Below are 19,476 nucleotides of genomic sequence, written 5' to 3'. Positions count from 1 at the left end.
TCTTCATGACTTTGTGTTAATCATTGTACCTAGCAGCTTTGTTTATAATAGTCAAAAGTGAGGAGCCTGGGTGACTCGGTTGAACTTCTGAGTCTTGGTTTCAATTCAGGTCATAATCCCAGAGTTGTGGGATTGAGCCCCACATTGGGCTCTGCACTGAACATGGAATCTGCTTGGGATTCTCTCTCTCTCTCTCTCTCTCTCTCTCTCTCAAAATAAATAAATAAACTTTAAAAAACAAAAAATATAATAGCCAAAAGCTGGGGGGAAAAATCAACTGCCCATCAAAAGATGAACAGATGAACAAATTATGGTACATCCATACAATGGAATACTACCTAGAATAAAAGCAAATGAACTACTGACACACACAACAGCATGGATGAGTCTCAGAGGAACTATGTTGAGTGAAAGAAGCCAGAGAAAAGGAATACCTACTGGATGATTCCATTTCTATAAAAGTTTAGAAAAGGCAAACTCATCTATAGGAACAGAAAGCCAATCAGTGGTTATCTGGGGAGGGGGAGGGGGAGGGGTGAAGAGAGGGGCTATAAAGGGGCACAGGAAACTCTGGAGGTGATGGGCATCTTCATTACCTTGATCCTGGTGACAGTTTTATGGGTGCATATATTAAGTCAAAACTTAACACATTGTTCAGTGTAGTTTATTATATGCCAATGATAACTCAATAAAATTATTTTTTTTTTGATATCCACAAGCATGGTAGGGGGTCAGCAGAGAAGCCCTTGCCAGGTGGCCAGAGCTCAAGAGCAGAGCTCACTCCACCGCCACAGGCTGCCCCCAGATGGCCAAAGTCTGTTGGCAGGAGCTCTGTGTGTGAAAACTACAGCTGGAATAGCTGGAATTCTTCATATAAATTCCAGGAAATCCAGGGACTTCTGGGCACCATATGAAAACATAAGAGGGAAAAAATGGCTCATTTTCTGAGAAAAATGAAGCATATCTTATGGGGTCATGGAGCCTCTGAAACACCACCAACAACCCTTTTTCCTGGTGCCTGTTGGGGCTGGGAGTGGATATGGAGGAGAGAAAAGCCCAGTCCTGCCTGCCCTCCCCAGCCAGGGTCTCACACAGAGGCAGTCTGGCACCCATCAAGGCTGGCAGAAGGGGACGGAGAAGATGGAACTCCTATAGGCATCCAGAGGGGATAGAGGCAGGCTGGTGCAGGAGCCCTGAATTCGGAGGCGGGGGGAGTTGAGGTGTTCCGGTGAGTCAAAGCAGGGGCATCAGTGTGACCCTGAGGGAGGCTGTGTCACCTGCGGCTTTCCCTGGTGTCCAGACTGAGGTGGAGGCTGTTCCCAGCAAGGACGAGCTCTTCTCTGCAGGTAAAGGTGCACACATATACGGACGCAGGGGCTCTGACTGTGGGCAAAGAAGCAAATCTATTATCCCGGCTTCCTAACCAGATGGAGCTCTTTATAAGCATGGTTTATCACTTTGTAACAAGGCCTCTTCCATTCAATAGACACTGAGTGTTTTCCCATGCGCCCAGCACTCACCTGGAAATCCCGGCCCTCATGGAGCTTATATTGCGGTGGGAAAAACAGGCCATATGCAAGACAAATAAATAAATACACAAAGTGCCAGACAGCTATAAAGGCAGTGCACAGAAATTAAGCAGAGAATGGGGACAAGGAGAATGGAAGGGGACGTGGGTGGAACTAGACGAGGAAGGGGGGGAGTCACAAGAAGTTCTAGTGGGACCCTACCTTATCTCTCTGTGGTGGATTTTTTCCCTGAGAGCAGACCACAAAGAATCCAGGTGAATTTTGTTGATCCCCTGGCAGCTGTCACCAAGACCCACTTGTGTTCCTCAGCAGCTCTGACATGAGGAAGGCGTGATGACGGCCCCACCACAGATTGTTCCTGGGGGCTATTCAGCCCTGGGTCCAGTGATGAACCAACTACCCCCCGAACTTTAGTACTTTCCTCATTTCCCTTCCAAGACTACTCTCACTAACCCCACCTCCTAAACTCAGGAAGCTCCTGCCCCTCAGACTCTCATCATTTTCTTAGTTGTCACCATGTACATACACCTTCCATTTATTCAGCCCTATTTATCTGCCCATGGTCATACCGCACCAATTCCCACTTCTGAGCCTTTTTCCTATGCTGCTCCTTGCCTAGAATGCCCTCCTATTCAAACACTTTTCATACTCAAAGGTGAAGCTCTAACCAACCTATTTCCAGAACCTCTCCCTTCCTGTGTCAGCCCTATGAATCCCCTCTTCTTGATCTCCAGCAGCACACCACATTGAGGCAATGCTGTCCCTTTGTCTCACTGTCATCTCCCTAAGGCTAGCTTGGTCCCTGCAGCCACCTTGGGTGTTCCTCTTGTGTCTTTACTTCTTCTCTAGGCCTGAGATGCAAGATCATGCTGAGCACACGAAAGGTATGCCACAGATATAACTCATTTCTCCCTCAAAAACAAGCCTTTGCTCTGTCCAAATTTCCTCCTCTCCATCTGAGAAATGGAAATGGTTTGGAAAATTCCAGCATGGGAGTGTTCAGCCTTATTTGAGTTGTGCAAGTGGGAAAAAATGTGCTTTTCCCCGAATTAACAAATTCCCCAGCCTTTCCTCTGAAAGCAACTTACAAACCTCTGAGCCCAATGTGTAAGCTTGCCAACGTCTTCACCTCTCTGAAGACTGAATTGTCTTCCTGTCTGTATGTCTCATGCACATGTGCATTTGTGGGTGAATGAGGAGGCTGGAATCAGAGTAGAAGTTAACCAATCTTGAAAATAAAGCATGTGACAAGTGGAAAGAGGCAAGCCTTTTGATGCCCATGTCCCTTGGCTTTCCAGCATACTGAGGAAACAATTTCTTAACAGCAGTATGCCCCTACCTGTCTCTATTCTCCCTCTCTGCATGTATCCAAATTCACCCATCCATCCATTCAACAGACACTAATTGAAAGTCAAATGTGGTTGGCAGTTTCTAAAATGGCTCCCGTGTTCCCATTTCCTGGTGCTCATATTCTTGTGTAATCCCCTTCCCTTCAGTAGGCACTGGACCTAATAACTTGCTTCTAATGACTAGAATACAGTCAAAGTGATGGGACATCAAATTCAACATTAGTTTACAAAAGACGGTAACTTCCATCTTGGTCACAGTCTCTTTGTCGTTCTTGTTTATTCACTATGATGAGGTCAGCTGCCGCGTGGTGAGATGCTCTACGAGGAGCTTGAGTGCCAGGAAATGGAGGGCAGACCTTGGCCAACAGCCTGGTGAGGAACTGAGGTCAGTCAGCAGATTGCAAGACACTGAAGGCTGTCAACAATGCTGTGGGCTTGAAGCCGGTCCTTGCCACTGAGTCCTCAGAGGATAGCATCGCGGTCTTGTGATGGAGGCTGAGTGGGGGATCCAGCCACCTGCATCCATGTTCCTGACCCACGGTCACTGCAAGATAATAAATGCTGTTGTCGCAAGCTTCTGCATTTTGGACTAATTTGTTATGAGGCAATAAATAATTCATACACCAACTATGTGCCAAGCACTCTTGTTGGCCCTGGAGCATAGGAAAGGACAAAACATCTTTGCCCTCATGTAGGTGACAGTCTAGTGAGGGGAGGCAGATGATAAATAAAGTATGGTGACAGAAAAAGCTAAAGCAGTGAAGAGGAATGGTTTTCAGGTGGCTGGTGAGGTGGGGTGTCAGTGGTTGTAGCCTTTTACATGGGTGTTTGGAGAGGTCTGAGAAGGTGGCATTTGAGCAGAGACCTGTGGTGAGAGCATGAGCCCCGGGCATCCAGGGGAAAAGTGTTCCAGACAGAGGAACAGTCTAGAATGAGTTTTTGTTTTGCTCGGCAAAATAAAATTTAGAGAAGGAGAAACTTTCAGCTTCTCTTTTTAGCCTGTAGAAAAATATCTAAACATAGGCAGCCCACCCGAAATGCATTCCAACTTTCTTCCTGCTCCAGAGAGAGAGAACTCAGAGTCCAGACAGAAGTAAGCCGTGTTTCTGTTTTGTTTGTTTCCTATGTCCTTGATAGAGGCAGTTACTCAGCTTGGCAGGTGGGGCTTTGTGATTTTGAGGGGAGGAAGGAGACCGTGTCATGCCTCTCTGCCCTGTCCTCCCCTCTGTGTGGCTTTCCTGCTTGGTGTGGAGTATAGGATGTGGGGGCTGGGCAGCTGAGACCCCAACCCAGAGGGATACCCTCTGAAGAAGACTTGAATTGCCCAATTCACTCTGGGCTCCCTGGGGCCATCAATTCACCTTGGGCCTGACCCTCTCAAGGTCTAAGAAATCTAGCCAGAGCCACTCTTGCTGCCGAGAGTTGGTGGGAGCCAGGGGCACTGAAGACCACTCTCTTGCATCTGCACAGGACTCAGGCTTATCTGAGGAATGTATGGGGAGAGCAGTTTACAAAACGTTTTTTGAGCTGCCCTATGAAGAAAGTAGTCCTGATAAAGTTCTTCTGTTTGCGGGAAAGTGGAGGTTTGGGTAGACTCAGCGGCTCTCCTTCCCCCACCGCCTGCTCAGAGGGAGGCTGGGCACTGAAGCCTTGGCACCAAGCTGCCTGATGGACAACGCTGATTTGTCAGAGGGGATGCCAAGAGCAGTTCTCCTTCCAAAATCTGATCAGGTCCAGATCTGATCCTCTGGCCCAAGTCAGGATTGAATGAATGACTGCCTCTGACTTCTGTCAAATTCTGGCTTTACTTGATCGCTTTCACACCCACGAAATTGGGTGTGAACTTTCCACCCGGTCCATGTTATCCAAAAGGACAGCCTGGCTTTACATGGGCCTTCCCTGGGCAGCCAACAGTGCTCTGCTTCTCCAGACACAGAGGAAAGATGGCGTAAAGACATTTCTAACCAATAAAAATGGGAAGCTCTTGTTACCAGCAAACCCTCATTCAGGGAACACTTCTAGAGCAAGAGGAAAATGATCCCACGTGGATGCATGGAGATGAGGAAAGTAATGGAGAGCAATGAAAAGGGTAAAGCTATGGGCAAAACTAAATGAATATCGATGACATATAAGAAAATAATAATAATGTCTTGTGAGGTTTAAAATATACATGGAATTAAAATTCAGGACAACAAGAGCACAAAGATGGGAGGGGAGTCATGGAGCTAACGTGTTCTAAAATCTTTGCATTGTCCTGGAAGTGGTAAAAGTAGTAATTTATATTAAACTTTAATAAGTCAGGAGGACATTTTGTAATCTCTAGGGTGACCACTGAAAACAATAATAAAAGATTATATAACTAATAAGCTAAATGGAATGGAAGAATAACAAGTACTTATAAAGTAAGAAAGGAAAAAGGGAATATAAAACAAGTGAAACAAATAAAAGACAAACAGTGACATGATGGATTTAAACCCAAATATGTTAGTAATTTCATTAAATATACATAGGTTAAATGTTCCAATTAAAATCAAAGGATGTCAGCCTGGATTCGTTTCAAGGAAGGCTGACTGACTCAGGCGGCATGCACCCTCTTTCTTGCCTGCTCCTCTTAATCTTAACCCTCTTAATAGTTGGGAGATTGACTTGATAGCTGGAGCCGCAGTGGTCATCCTGCAACCGTGAGGCTGAGCCCAGAAGCTGTGGCCAAAGGATGAAGGAGCAGAAAGATTAAAAGGAGCCTGGGACACAGAAGATGCTGGGAGCTACCATACCAGCCCTAGGTGACCCACCTCCAGATTTCATGCTTTGTGAAAGAAAAGTAAATCCCTAACTTCTCCCATTCAGTACATTGTCTTTGCATTTTGTCAATGGTTTCCTTTGCTGTGCAAACCCCCTTACTTGGGTGTAGCTCCAAAAGCTTACTTTTGCTCTTGTTTCCCTTGCCTAAGGACACATACCTAGAAAAAATACTGCTAAGGCCAATATCCAAGAAATTGCTACCTATGTTTTTTTCCAAAAGTTTTATGGTTTCAGGTCTCATATTTAGGTGTTTAATCCATTTTGAGTTTATTTTTGTGTATGGCATAAGATAGTGGTTCCGTTTCATTCTTTTGCATGTGGTTGTCCAGTTTTCCCAACACCATTTGTTGAAGAAACTGTATTTTTTCCATTGCATATTCTTGCCTCCCTTGCATTAGATTAATTGACCATATATGCATGAGTCTATTTCTGGGGTCTCTATTCTGTTCAATTGATCGATGTATCTGTTTCTGTGCAGGAAAGGGAACCCTCATGCACTCTTTGTTGGTGGGAATGTAAATTGGCACAGTCACTGTGGAAAACAGTAGAGAGGTTCCTCAAAAAAATGAAAAGTACCATGGGATCCAGTAATTTCGCCATTGAGTATTTCCCTAAAGAAAACGAAAACACTAATTCGAAAAGATATTATGCACCCCTATGTTTATTGCAGCATTATTAACAATAGCCAAGTTGTAGAAGCATCCCAAGTATCCATCCATAGATGAGTGGATAAAGATATCTCTCACACACTCACACACACACACACACACACACACACACACACACACACTGGAATATTACACAGCCATAAGAAAGAATAAGATCTTGTCATTTGTGACAACATGGACAGACCTAGAGGGTATTATGCTAAGTGAAATAAGCCATACAGAGAAAGACAAATACCATATGATTCCACTTACATGCGGGATCTAAACAAACAAGCAAAAAACAGAAACAAAATCATAAAACAGACTGGTGGTTGCCAAAGGGGAACAGGTTGGAGGGACAGGTGAAATAGGTGAAGGGGATTAAGAGGTACAAACCTCCAGTTCTAAAATAAATAAGCCACATGGATGAAAAGCACAGCATAGGGAATATAATCAATAATATTGTAACAATGTTGTGTGGCGACAGATGGTGACCACACTTGCCATGGTGAGCATAGAACTGTCATATCACTGAGTGCCGTATACCTGAAATCAGTGTAACACTGTATTTTAACTATACTTCAATAAAAATAAAATAAAATAAACTTAACTTTAAGTCACTCTGTGTTGTGTCTAATACTCATGCTTAAGCACAATCTCTGATACACAAGTTTTAGGACATTACATCTGCCAAACTCACTCAGTGTCAGATACTAACCTTAAACCAATTAAACCCACTGGATCGTGCACCATGTAAAACCTTTAAAGAGCACTAAAGAGCACAGTGTGACTCACTCTAAGAGCAGAGCCCACTTAGACCAATTAGACCTCAGGGGGGTTTAATGGATTGGGACCAGTCACACAAATACCCCTAAGTGCCCATCTCACAACCAAAAGGATATTGCTATAATACTTTATAAACAACTTAAATGGGTTGGGAGGGGGTTTTCTTGTAGGCAGCCAACAATTATAAAACAATACGGGTCTTGCCATGGCAAGAACAAGTGTCCATTAGTTTATTCTATTCAGTCAACAATAGTTATACAGCATCCACTATGCACCGAACATTGCTCTAGCCGTCAGGGAGACAGCAAGAAACAAAATACAGAACTCCCCTGCCTAGCACAGTTTACATGCTAGTGAGGGAGACAAAAAATAAGCAAATACATAAGTGAGACAAATTGCATGTAGAATGGTAAAAAGTTGATGGAGGAAAAAAGTGGAAAGAAGAGAACAGAGAATGGGGTAGATTGCAATTTAAATAATGATTATTCAGTATGATCAGGGGAGGTCATACTGGAAGATGATATTTGATAAAGACCTCAAAGGAGTGAGTAGGCGATAAATGACAAGGCAAAATGTTTCAATCAGCTCTTGCCAAGGTAAGAGGAAGGAGGTGGGAAGGATATAACTTGCCCTCATGAATGGCTTTGGCCAAGGGTGTTGCTTGCTGAAGAACTGCCTTTGAGTCTTAGCAAGGGGGAACCTGGCTTGTGGGAGGTCCCACTGCTGAGTGGTGTAAGGTGAGAATTTAGAGACTTCTCAGCAGAGAGGATAATTATCGTGCACGTCCTGGATGCCATTAGAAGGAAGGTTCCATTCATGCTCCCAACAGCCCTCTGTATGAAGTGGGTTTTGTTATGATGCTCATTTTACACACAAGGAGAGGGAAGCTTATCTTTCTGCCCAAGGTGGTAAAGCCAGTGGGTATGGAGGGAGGCTTCTTGAGCTGCTGCCATCAGCACCTCACAGGCCCACCCTTCCATCTCCAGGAAATGCCCATTAGGGTGACATGCAGGAAGATCAGGGCTTGAAGATAGTGTGGAAGGAAAGGAAGGAGATAGTGTGGAAGACTTGCCTCCCCCTTCCACCTTGGAGGGCCTGGCTGAGCCTGTCCTTCGTCCTCTTGACTGTGGCATTGACAGGGGTTTCATGAGTCCTGGGGGCAGGGGCAGCATAGGTGCGTGCAAGGGACCGTTGGCCAAGTCTCAGCATTAGGGCTTCACAGCTGCAGAGACAAAGGGCTCTGCCTTTACCTCCACCATATTGGGAAGCACCACCCCTCCACCCCATTCCCCCATCCCTACCACTACCCTGGACCTTCCCCCTTTGGCCAGTTGTTCCTCATGGAGATGAAGTGGATTTCTTGGCTGCACTTTTACAGGACCCTTGACCCAAAGGGAAGGGTCTGAAATGTACAGGGTACATAGCTCTCTTAGGGAGAATTTATGGGAGGTCTCTGCCTCTCTCTCTTCCTACCCTTTCCTCCCTGCAGCCAACGTACCAATGTTTCCTCTGACCTCAGAGGAAACTCCTCTTGTGCCTCTCTAGGGTCACTCCTTTGTCCCAGTGCTGGATTTCATGTCTTTTCCAGCACCAGTCACATTGGATCTGGGATGGGGTTGGGAAGAGTTTGTCAAACAAAATCTGAAAAAGCAGGCCAGGTGGTCAAGACCCACTGGACTTCCAACAGACTTTCAGCAAGGGCTCCCCTAAATGTGGGATGCGTTGTCTCAGTCTCCAACTCTGGAGCTCTCAGATTCTCCACTAGGACGTTAGACTCTACACTGTGATTTGCCCATACCTGATACCTCCTGAGATCAGTCTACTTTCTTTCAGCCTGTCTTCACTTATGTGGGTGCCTTAAACAAAATATACAGTTTCTTTCCTGCAGGGAATTTTAGACTCTTCATATAGGTTGACACCATTGTGAACCTCTAAGAAAGGAACACTGTTTATGGAGTCTCTCTAGCATATCTGACCTCAGGTTTTGAGGAACACTTCACAAGGCCAGCACACAGCATACCCTGAGAGCCTCTGCACAAAATAAGTCAGACATTATGATGTCTCCCAAGTGACTCCAGTATCCTGCCCAGTCAAACAACACAACAGTTCAATGGTGCTGAAAGGCCAAGCGCTCTGCCCTTAGGAGGCAGTCAAGGTGGGCCTGGGAGCAGCAGTGTTCTCCCAGCCATCCTCTCCTATGAATGCACCTAGAGGAAATGGGCGAGAGTGGAAGCAAGTGGGGTGCCTGGGTGGCTCAGTCGGTTAAGCAACTGACTTTGGCTCAGGTCATGATCTCACCCTCGGTGAGTTTGAGCCCTGCATCAGGCTCGGTGTTGACAGCTCAGACCCTAGAGCCTGCTTTGGATTCTGTGTCTCCCTCTGGGAGGGAGCCCCTCCCCTGCTCACTCTCTCTATCTCTCTGTCTCTCAAAAATAAACATTAAAAAATTTTTTTCTTAAAGTGGAAGCAAGGACAACTCTGGGCCAGCCTTCTCCTGGATACTGGATTTGGTGAAGGCAAGGTGGCAACTATTTTTTTTTAAGTTTATTTATTTATTTTGAGAGAGAGTGAGAGAGAGAGAGCGCCAGCTGGGGAGGGGCAGAGAGAGAGGGAGACACAAAATCCCAAGCAGGCTCCGTACTGTAAGAACAGAGCCCAACGTACCGCAAGAACAGAGGTCAAACTCACGAACTGTGAGATCATGACATGAGCCAAGATCAAGAGTCGGACACTTAACCAGCTGAGCCACCCAGGCACCCCCAAGCAAGGTGACATCTACAGGGAATACCACATGCCTCCTGGAACCCCAGCTCAGCCTCTGGACCTCTAAGTCCCCTCAAGTTTAAAAAGCCTCAAGTCACCCTTTGCCAAGTCTTGGTGGCAGCCCTGTGGTACCAAGGTAGTAGAGTCCCACGTGTCATCCAAGCTGTCACAGAAGCACCCCTATCCCTGGCTTATCCTTGGCGGATGTTTGGGAACCCAGTGCACAGCAGGCCCTGGAGTCATAGAACCAGTCCAACAACCCTGAGCTTGCCAGCTTCCTGCCCCAAGTGCCCGCACCAGTCCTGACAAGGTCTGGAATGAGCCACCTCAGTGAGAAAAATCAAGAGGAGGCTGAGTCCAACCAAATGCGGAGGAGAGAGCAGTACCATTATCCTGCTTCTGCCCCAAATCTGCCTACTGGGTGGGAAAGAGATGAAAGGAAAAAACCTAACCGTAGCAAAAGAAATCAGGAGAGGAGAGAGCAAGCAGGAGAGGGATCTCAACAAAATTCTGGAAAATGGAATGCAGACAGATGAGGTTATAGCTTTCTCCCCACAGCCGAGTGTCTGGGAGGGGGAAGAAGCAACCTCAGCAGAGCCTCAAACAATCTTAGCAAATGAAGCCACTGGACACACAAGACAGGGGCAAGGGTGAGGCTGAAACCAGGTGAGCTGTCTGACAGCTTTATGAAGAGGAGATCCCCTCCTTTGCCACATGAGAAGATCAGCACCTCATTCTGTACCACTCTCCTCCCTCCACCCCTGCTGCCAGAGTGGAAAGCCTGAGAGGGGAGGGGTCTGGCATAGCCCACTTTTCCCAACCCCCTCTGCTTCCTGTTCCGCTGTCCAAACACTGGCTGCCAGGCTTTCAGCCTCCAGGCAGGAGATTTGGAGGGTCCTTCACTGGGAAGCTGACTGGCCCAAGGGAAATGATCTACATATTCTACTATTTGGGGGTCCCCATCATCACAGCCAGAACCTTATCCCATCGTTTCTCTGTGAGACCCTCCAAAAGCCCAGCTCTGCATCCACATGGGGCCTTCATCAGCTGTTAAATGCCTCCTTTTTAAATAGGACCAGACAGCCAAGAATCAAAGTCATTTGGGGAAGCCTTAGCTACGAAAAACAGAGACCAAAACAAACAAACAGAAAAAATGAACTCCAAGGAAACAGAGATAATGTGGAGATTGGAATAAGAAAACAATTTTCATTGTAATTACTACTCCCGGGGGGGGGGGATACAAGAAGATAATTCATGAAACAAGAAGATGATGTTATAAAAGGGAACACTGGATTAAAACCAGCTCTTGAAAACTAAAACTGATAACAAAAATATAGAAGGGTTGAAATTTCCCAGAAAAATAAAAGGTAACGGCAGTGGTGGGGGGGAGTTGTTTAAAATTTAGAGAATCATTTTGGGAGCTCTAACATCCAAATAACTGGAGTTTCGGAAAAGAGAACAGTTAAATTGGAGAAGAGTAACAACAGAAGCATATGGGAAACTTCTCAGCACTTAGGGACATGAAGTGCCAGACCAATGGGTCCACAAAGCACGCAAAACAAAGGACAAAATCATATCAAGGCACAACACTGGGAGATTTCAGAACATCAGACGTGTCGAAAAAATCCTCAAAGCTTTAATCCTCAAAAAAAGAAACAGAAAACATTTTAAATCCAGGGATCAGCAATCAGAATCACATCATTGTTTTCCACGGCAACAATGGAAGTAAGAAGGCAATGAGGCAACCTTTTCAAATACAGAAGAAAATTATTAAATTATTTGTAACCTAGGGTTTTATACCCAGCCAAGTATCAGTCCTGCAGAAGAGTACAATGAAGAGATATTAAGACATGAAAGATTTTTTGCCTCCCACAGATCCATTCCTAGGAAGCTACCAGAAGACAAAGACACGGAATCAGGGAAACAGGAAAGCAAAGTGGGGGAAGGACCATCAATGGAGCCAGAGGGAGGTCTCAAGATGAAAGCTGTTTGGTGCGACCAGACAACAACCCATCCCAACTCCCCCGAAGGGATGCCACAGATCAAACTGGACCTGATAGCACACCAGTGGGCCTATGACACGCACGGAATGCAATTTTAGGATTCTGTCTGTCCGTTTGGGCACAAATTAATGCTAAATATACAGCACACCTAGAAGATGAAAAATGAGGTAGACATTTAACTGCAATAAAAACAAAAGTTAAATAAGAAACATGGCATAGTATATGATTCAGCTATTAATACCATATACATAGTCATAATAATATAAACACTGAATAGTAATTTAACCAAAACGTGGCAGGTAGACACATCAAGAGAATGAGGGAAGAGAAGTGTGTGTGTGTATGTGTGTGTGTGTGTGTGTGTGTGTGTGTGTGTGTGTGGTATATAAGAGAGCTATATCCTAACCTTGAGTGGTACATAAGAGAGCTATATCCTAACCTTTTGTAGTAGGAAATAGGTAGATAATACCTAAAACAGAAACACCAGGAAATAAAGAAGTCCATTTTTTTAAAATTTAAGTTTAAATGATAGAACATGTAAGACTTAAAAGTGGTTGCAGGGTCCTTGTAGAAGGACCCTCTTGTCTCTTGGGAATGGAACTTGATGAGGAAAAAGTGGAACAGGGCACTATTTTTACATTATAGTGCTATCTGACTTTTTAATTTTTTTTCTTTCTTATTGACAAACTACTCTAATTTAAAGTACACAATCTAGGGACACCTGGGTGGCTCAGTCGGTTAAGTGTCTGACTCTTGGTTTCCACTCCAGTCATGATCTCACAGTTTGTGAGTTTGAGTCCACATCGGGCTCTGCACCGACAGTGCACCATCTGCTTGGGATTCTCTCTCACTGCCCCTCCCCACCTCTCCCTCTCAAAATAAATAAATAAACTTAAAAAAATAAAGTACATAATTTGATGTTTTGGCATGTACATATATCATATATATATATAATACATACTATATATATATATATATATATATATATATATATGCCACAAAGTGTCCCTTTATAATCCCTCCCTCTCAGGATTACTCCTGGAGAAGGACATATGGGTGGCTGGAGGTCAGTGGCTCAACGTTTTCTGCTTCTGTTTTAGTGAACCAAGGAGTCTGTGCTTCTAGTGCAGGCTCCTCATATGCCAGCATGGGGAAGACACCTCACAGTCCATCTTAGCCTTCAGCTTGAGAAGCACCTCCTCCAGGATGCCTACCATGACACCCTCCCTGTGTGCATACTCCCTTCTTTAAAGATGGAACTCTCCACTCTCTAGTGTACTACCCTCTTTCTCCCCTGCACTCAGTGACCTGTGAGTCTGTAAGGTTGGACACCTTCCATTCGAGGGCCTGGCTCAGAGCAGGTGCTCAGAAAATATTTGTTCAGTGAATACATGAGATACAAAAAGAAATGCATGGATCGTGAATAGGTGAGTAAATGCCAAGTCTTTTCCCATTGTCAATTATTTTAAGATTGTTTGTGTTAAAGATGATATCTCTTTAAAGACTGTGTGAAAGCCCAGGAGAGGCTGAAATAGGAGGAAAGCTCAGAAACACAACTGAGCCATTAATCCATTCGAGGAGCCTGAGAGACATCTGTCCCTTGTATGAAACCCTGTCCCAAACACGCCCCCCTCGACCCTCCTCAGGGATCCAAGACTCCTCTCCGGAGCCCTGGGAGTAGCTAACTCAAGCAGTTGGGGATGAGGATCACTAGGGGGCACTCTTTCATCATATTGGCCCTGCCCCAAAGGCCACAGAAGCCTACCTTGGGGTCTTCTACAAGGACCCTGCAAACCAGGGGGCAGGCCTCTTCACATGCTCTGCAGCCTCTTGCCAATAACAGAGAGGGTCTTTCCAAGGAGCAGTGGCACATCCACTAAAACAGTATCCACTCGGTACAAGGTAGCTTTGCAGAAAAGGCAGGTATTTGGGGGCACATTGATATTTCAGAATGACCTTCCTTTCTTTACTGCCTTGAGTGTGTCAGTTCTTAGATCCCCAGTCCCAGCCTGACAGCTGCCCAGGTAAGAATAAACTGAAGGGTACACTCCTGCAATTTACCTATTTACTCACCTATATCCACTAGACACATTTTCCTTGAAGGACTGGGGACTGGGAGGCTCTGGGCGATTATAGCCCCCAACGTAGGGGAAAGAAATGGGAGCTTACGGCCTGCACAAATCATCCCAGCCTTGGGCCTGCACGAACCTCAGAAGTGGCACAGAGGAAGGCTAGGGGCCCAAGTGGTATGTGTAGTCTGGAAAGTCAGGGCTCCTTCATTTTTTAGGACAGAACTCTCTTAACCTCAACCATTGTGGGACTTAATTTCAAAGATACTCCCTCTCTGGAGGAATTACCCACCCAAACACAAAGACTCTGTAAGGCACCCCTGCCTGATGGAGATTCTCGACCTGGAGTGGAAGGGAAGTGAGTGGTAGGAGAGGATTGGGGGGAAAACCTGGATGTAGGAGGACATGGAGAAGGGGGAATGCAGAACAAAGAGAAGAAGGCCCTTAGCTTGGCTCTTGGAACTGGAGCATTGGAACTTCCATTCCAACATCTAGGTTCTTCCTGTGAATTTACTATCTGCTCCAGATTCTGGTGGGCTTCCTGTTTCCCCCAACCTGTCAAAGGAAGTGTCCAGGGGAGGCTGGAAGGGAGAATTTCACAACTAACAGAGCCTTCCTTTGAAGTTGCCACCAGGGCCCTGGAGCCCCGCCTCTACCAATCAACAATTTGGGCAATGAGGAGACCATTCTCTTCCCCTCATGTTCCCATTTGGTACAGTGGGACACAATGCCAGATTGAGGCCATATCACAGGCACAGACCCAGCCCCAAGTCCAGGTCTAGGCTAAGGAGGATCCCTTGGTAAGCCCTGTCCACACCTATGATGCAGCCACACCCCTAGGAGCTGAACTTTCCAGAGCAAAGGCATCAAAACTGACTTACTCTGAGAATTGGGTCACCTCTGCATCTTTCCTGGGCAGGATTCCAGACCCAGCCAGCCATGCTGTCACCTGAGAAGAATCATTAACTGCAGGGGGAGAGGGTAAGAGAGAAGGGGAAAAGATGGGTGGAGACGGACAAAGCTGGGAGGAAGAAAGCACTGGCTCGCTCACTAGAAGAGCCTGTCCTCCCCTCCCATATGGGAAGATTTATGTACCAGCAGCCTAGCCAACCCAGTGCCCACCTATGCACACCTGCCCCTGGTACATCTTTCACCCAACTACCCCGCACAACTCAGGCAGGCTTCACTGAGGCCTCTGGCTCTGCCTTGCCTGGGAGGCCCTGCCCTCCAACCTTCTTACAGAGAGGAGGAGAGAGGAGAAGGAGAAGAGGAAGAGGAAAAGAAAGAAGAAATGTGTGTACATTTCAGCCCCCTCCAGGTTTTGGGATCCCTCCCCCTTCCTGTTGCTCTAGGACATAGAGGTGAGGAGTCACAGGGGCCCATTTAGGTCTACAGCAGGTTTATCCACTCCAAGATGTACTTGCTTGACTCTAGCGGCCTTGAGCAGGCCCCTTTCTGTAACCATCTCAAGAATGTTTGTCAAGCATTTTGTCAGGTACCCCCCCCCCCAAACGTCCCTGAAAGATAGGACTCTACCATATGACCTTTCACCTGATTTTGCAATCCCAGAGGGCACATGCCTACTCTCATACCTCCACCAAGTGTCTCCAAGAAGAATTCCATCCACGGGGTAAGGCCACCTGGGACCTCTTCTTCTCCCTTCCTTTTTAGTTCTAAAATTTTTACCAAGTGTATCTAGTTGGGACAGTGACATATTGGCCTTAGCTTCTCTTTGTGAGATGGTCTTTGGATGGCCAAATACCCCTTAGCTTGGCACAAAAGACTTATGTTCTCATTTGTCTCAGAGCCGATCATTATTTGTAATGCAATATTTGGCTTCTGAGTAAATCACACACACAGACACGCATCTTTGGGGAGGACTTCATTAAATATTAACAATGTCCCTGGCTAGTAAATAGTTCTTTGAACTTAAAACGTTTTCTCGTCCCTGGTCTCTCCAGCAGATCTGGGGCTTGTAAACTCCATGGTGAGGGGAGGAAAGGACCTTACTGGGGGTAGGACTCGGCCTTCACTCTCCCAGGGGATAGGGTCCTGAGTCCCCCACATGCAGATGTTGGGAGGCCCAGTGTGGCCAGGGCTCAGGAGTGGCACACAGAACTGTGGGAGTAGAGGAGAAAGGCGGCTGGGGAGAGGGTAAGGACAGGTGGGTAGGGTGTGTCTGAAGAAGAAGTGTAGGCCAGCACAGATGGACCAGCCTACAGGAAAAGTGGGGGAGGGAGCGTCCTAGGGGCAGAGGAAAGAACTTCATCCAGGTCAAGAATAGCAGGACCAAGATGGGTGGACACCAGGGAGGGCCCTGACTGGCAGGGGTATAGGAGGGAATGAAGCTGAGACTGAAACAGAGCAGATGGAGAGAGGAGGGCTCCCAGAGTCTGTCTTGGACCTCTAGGGAGCCCGGGTTCCGGTGGCAACGGAAGGGTTTTGAGAAAAAAACTGAGCAGCCCAGAGGTTGCCTGGCTTCATCACTCACGCTCTCTGTGACCCTGGGGCAAGCTAATTAACCTCCCTGAGCCTTGGTTTCCTCACTTATGACACAGGGATGATAACAGAACTCACCGGGAGGATGATTGGGAGGGCTGACCGGGATGACAAGGCGAAAAGCGGGTGGTGGCACACCGCGCGCACTGCGTAAATTTAGGGGTGCTGATTACTACCTTTTTCCGGAAGAGTTGGACAGAGCGCCTGGCGGCGGGTGATTCAGTTGGTTAGGTGGATCAAATTAACCAGAAGATTTTCAACTCAGATTCACACTTCCTGTGGAGACAGGCCCTAAAAGAGCTGGCGAAGGTGTTTGTAAACAATAACAGGGCAATTCAAAGGTCGCCGCTGGCGGTGAAAGCAGTGGGGGGTTAGGGAAGAGGCTCCAGGGAAAGCAGTCTTCTCTTCGCCGGGGGAGGAGGGGCTGGTAGGATCCAAGACAGGCAGGTGTGGACACCTTTGCGGTCTTCCTTCCCTTGAATACACACATACAGACACACGCACGCGCGCGCGCGCATCACCCCCCAGCCCTCTCCCGCAGCAACACCCAGAACCCCTCAGCGACACGCGATTGTCCATCTCCCGGCGTCGTCCCGCCGACAGGGAAGAAGGAGTGAGTGGAAGGCCGGACGCATTTGGGGGGCGGTAATGGCCGAGGGGATTAATTCTTCTCCCGCAGCCCTGAAGGCAAAGCGTGGCTGTGGCGTGGGGAGAGGCGCAGTGCGTCCTGGAGGGCCCTGGGCCGCGCGGGAACCGAGCTCTGAGGCCGGGCGCCTGGCCCGCAGCGCCGCCTCCCGGGAGGAAGGCGGGGGCCGGGAGGAGGGAGCCGGAGGAGGCGGAGGGCGGAGGAGGGCGGCGCGCTGAGAGGTTATTTGTGGTTCGCTTTGATCCCGAGGGGGAACCTGAAACTCTCACATTCCTGGCATAGCAGCCGCCTCCGGCGCGGGCCGACCCTGGGGCTGCGCGCTGGGGCCCGAGCGGCCAGAGCGTCGGCGCCACCGCCTAGTGCACACCTCCGCCGCCGAGCTGAGCTGAGCGGAGCTGGGCCGGGTCGTCGGGTCTGACTGCGCCAAGCACCCGGGGGCCGCAGCGGTAAGGAAGGCCGCTCGGCGCTTCGGGGAGCGCTCGGGTCGGGAGAGACGCGTCCAGCCGAAGCCAGAGCCCCGGCGCAGCCCGCTCTTTTCTGGGAGCGGGAGGCCGGCGCTCTAAGCGTCCTCGGGATGCAGTGCGCCCTTTCCAGGAAGCCGCCGGGGCGACCCGGGACCATTCCTCGCTGAGGGCGCTCCGCAATGCGCCTGGGTCGGGGGCTCTAGCTGGCGCGGGGTCCCCTGGGGCTGGGGGAGGGGGCAGCTTCTGGGGAGAGCGGTGTCATGTGTTTTGGGCCGTGGGTTGGAGAGAGCGGAGTAGAAAAGGGAAGGAGACGCCGCTTAGAGTTCAAGTTGCAGGGCCCTGGGGCTGATCTGGTTGGTTAGGTGGGGATTACAGGTGTCTTTGCCCCCAACTAGTCCAAGAATTCCTCTTTGTCTTCCTTGGAAAATCCTCTCTGGAGCCACTGACTGGCTCTCACTTAGAAAGAATGCAGCCGGCCGTCCAGCCCGGTGACGTCAGCGTTGGAGCATTTGGAAAACAAAGAGGGCTCGGGAGGCTGGGAGGGAGGCGGACCCGCGACGCTTAAAGAACTCCGTGGGCCTCCGGCTACCCTCCCCTGCTCGCTCTAGGTGCACCGGCGGCCTCCAGGTGTTCGGGGTCGGCTTGGAGTCTGGGTAGGGCGGGATCCCTGGCTGGGGTGCAATCTGACTTAGGGACCGTCGCTTGGGTTCCTTAGGCGAGCGTGAGCCCCGGCGAGAGCCGGAGTTACGTGCTTACTTAGGAAGGGGGTGGGGGTTCAGAGAACCAGGAGCTCTGGTGCAGCAAAGGTGCACGGCCCGGGTCGTGGTCGCAGATTTTAGTAAGGCCTCAGCTGAAGGGATGTGCATCTGAGGCGTCTGACGGGGACAGATTCGGATGAGAGGCCCCGGAGGTGTTCCCTGCTCCCAGGCACACCGTTGGCGGAGAGGAGACCAGGAATCTGTCCAGAAAGCTCTGCATTCCCCGGTCTTTCTCAGCAGGTTTCAGCCCAGACTGATTACTTTAGGAAATGCCCCGCAGATGAAACCTTGGGGCGAATTGATTCCAGTTTGGTTTGCCTCTGGTAACTCTGGAGTCTTGCATCTCCAGCCTCCTGTGTGTAGGGAGAAGGGGCCGCATGGTGGGGTGCCAAGAAGGATGGGTACAGAGATGCCTTCTAGACTCCACTCCCTCTCCTCATTTCTGGGCAGCCAGGAGGAAGGAGCGGATTGGGAATGGCTGCTCTGCCAACCTACCAAGCCCAAATAGCAGCAGGGCACTGGGGCTAGTTCTGTGGCGGAGGCGGGGCCACGTTCTGCCTGCTCCCCTTCCCCCATACACAAGGACCTATGGAGATGTGGTTTTGTTTGGTTTTCCCTGAATCTAGTTTGGAGGTTTGTGTTGGAGGAGGCTGTGGGAAGGAAGCCAGGTGAGGTGGGCGGTCTTCCAGGACATGAGCCACTGAGAGCCCAAGCTCAGAAGAGAATACCTTCCTCAGGAGATAGGATCTCCCTGCACTTGAGGCTTCCAGGCCCCAGCCCCAGGTCCCTGCAACCAAGAGCCTCTCCCTTGCTCGCTTACGTCTCCAATTGGCTCAAATGGGTGTTACTGGTATCAAAATGCTGAGTGCCCATCCCCTATGTGGCATAGGACTGTTGAGGTCTTTTCCGATGTAGCAAGTGCGTGTGTCTGTGTGTAAGGGGGACGGTCATAAAATCAAAGACAGGGTGCTACCCTTTCTTTTTCCTGGGGCATCCATGCGGTTGCTGTCAGCACACAGACTGTGTGACTTACCTGCACACCTGGATGAGTGGCACCTTTTTGCCTCAGTTCACAAAACCATGGTCCTACTGTAGCTTCTCTTCTTTCATCCCATATTCAGCAAACCAGCATTTTTTCCTTTCTCCTGTTCACCTTGCAGA

The 19,476-nt window shown here is 48.5% G+C and overlaps 1 protein-coding gene and 1 long non-coding RNA gene across 8 annotated transcripts in view; one reads left to right on the top strand and one right to left on the bottom strand.

Annotated features, from left to right (window-relative positions):
• Window positions 1–648: 648 nt before the first annotated feature.
• On the bottom strand, window positions 649–17,289 carry LOC147577170 (uncharacterized). Of its 3 annotated transcripts, XR_015239984.1 has the most exons (4): window positions 16,624–17,276; window positions 14,830–14,914; window positions 1,731–3,422; window positions 649–1,383 (listed from the first exon to the last, which is right to left on the bottom strand). It is a non-coding gene; the product is annotated as an uncharacterized LOC147577170 (long non-coding RNA). The 3 variants fall into 3 exon arrangements; XR_015239983.1 differs by having other exon boundaries at window positions 649–3,422; window positions 15,541–17,289; XR_015239982.1 differs by having other exon boundaries at window positions 649–3,422; window positions 16,624–17,289.
• Window positions 17,038–19,476, top strand: part of AMOTL2 (angiomotin like 2) — an 18,656-nt gene continuing 16,217 nt past the window's right edge. For 2 of the 5 annotated variants that reach the window (XM_086674328.1, XM_086674327.1), the window contains exon 1: window positions 17,038–17,060. The gene's annotated coding sequence lies outside the window, so the exon portion shown is untranslated. The other 3 variants (XM_086674326.1, XM_025913254.2, XM_086674325.1) reach the window with 2 other exon arrangements.

The sequence above is a fragment of the Puma concolor genome, chromosome C2 (assembly GCF_028749965.1).
Source record: "Puma concolor isolate L17-30 chromosome C2, mPumCon1.1.hap2, whole genome shotgun sequence".
Classification (NCBI taxonomy): domain Eukaryota; kingdom Metazoa; phylum Chordata; class Mammalia; order Carnivora; family Felidae; genus Puma; species Puma concolor.
Note: the sequence above shows the minus strand (reverse complement) of the source record. Positions and strands in the feature narration are given on the sequence as shown.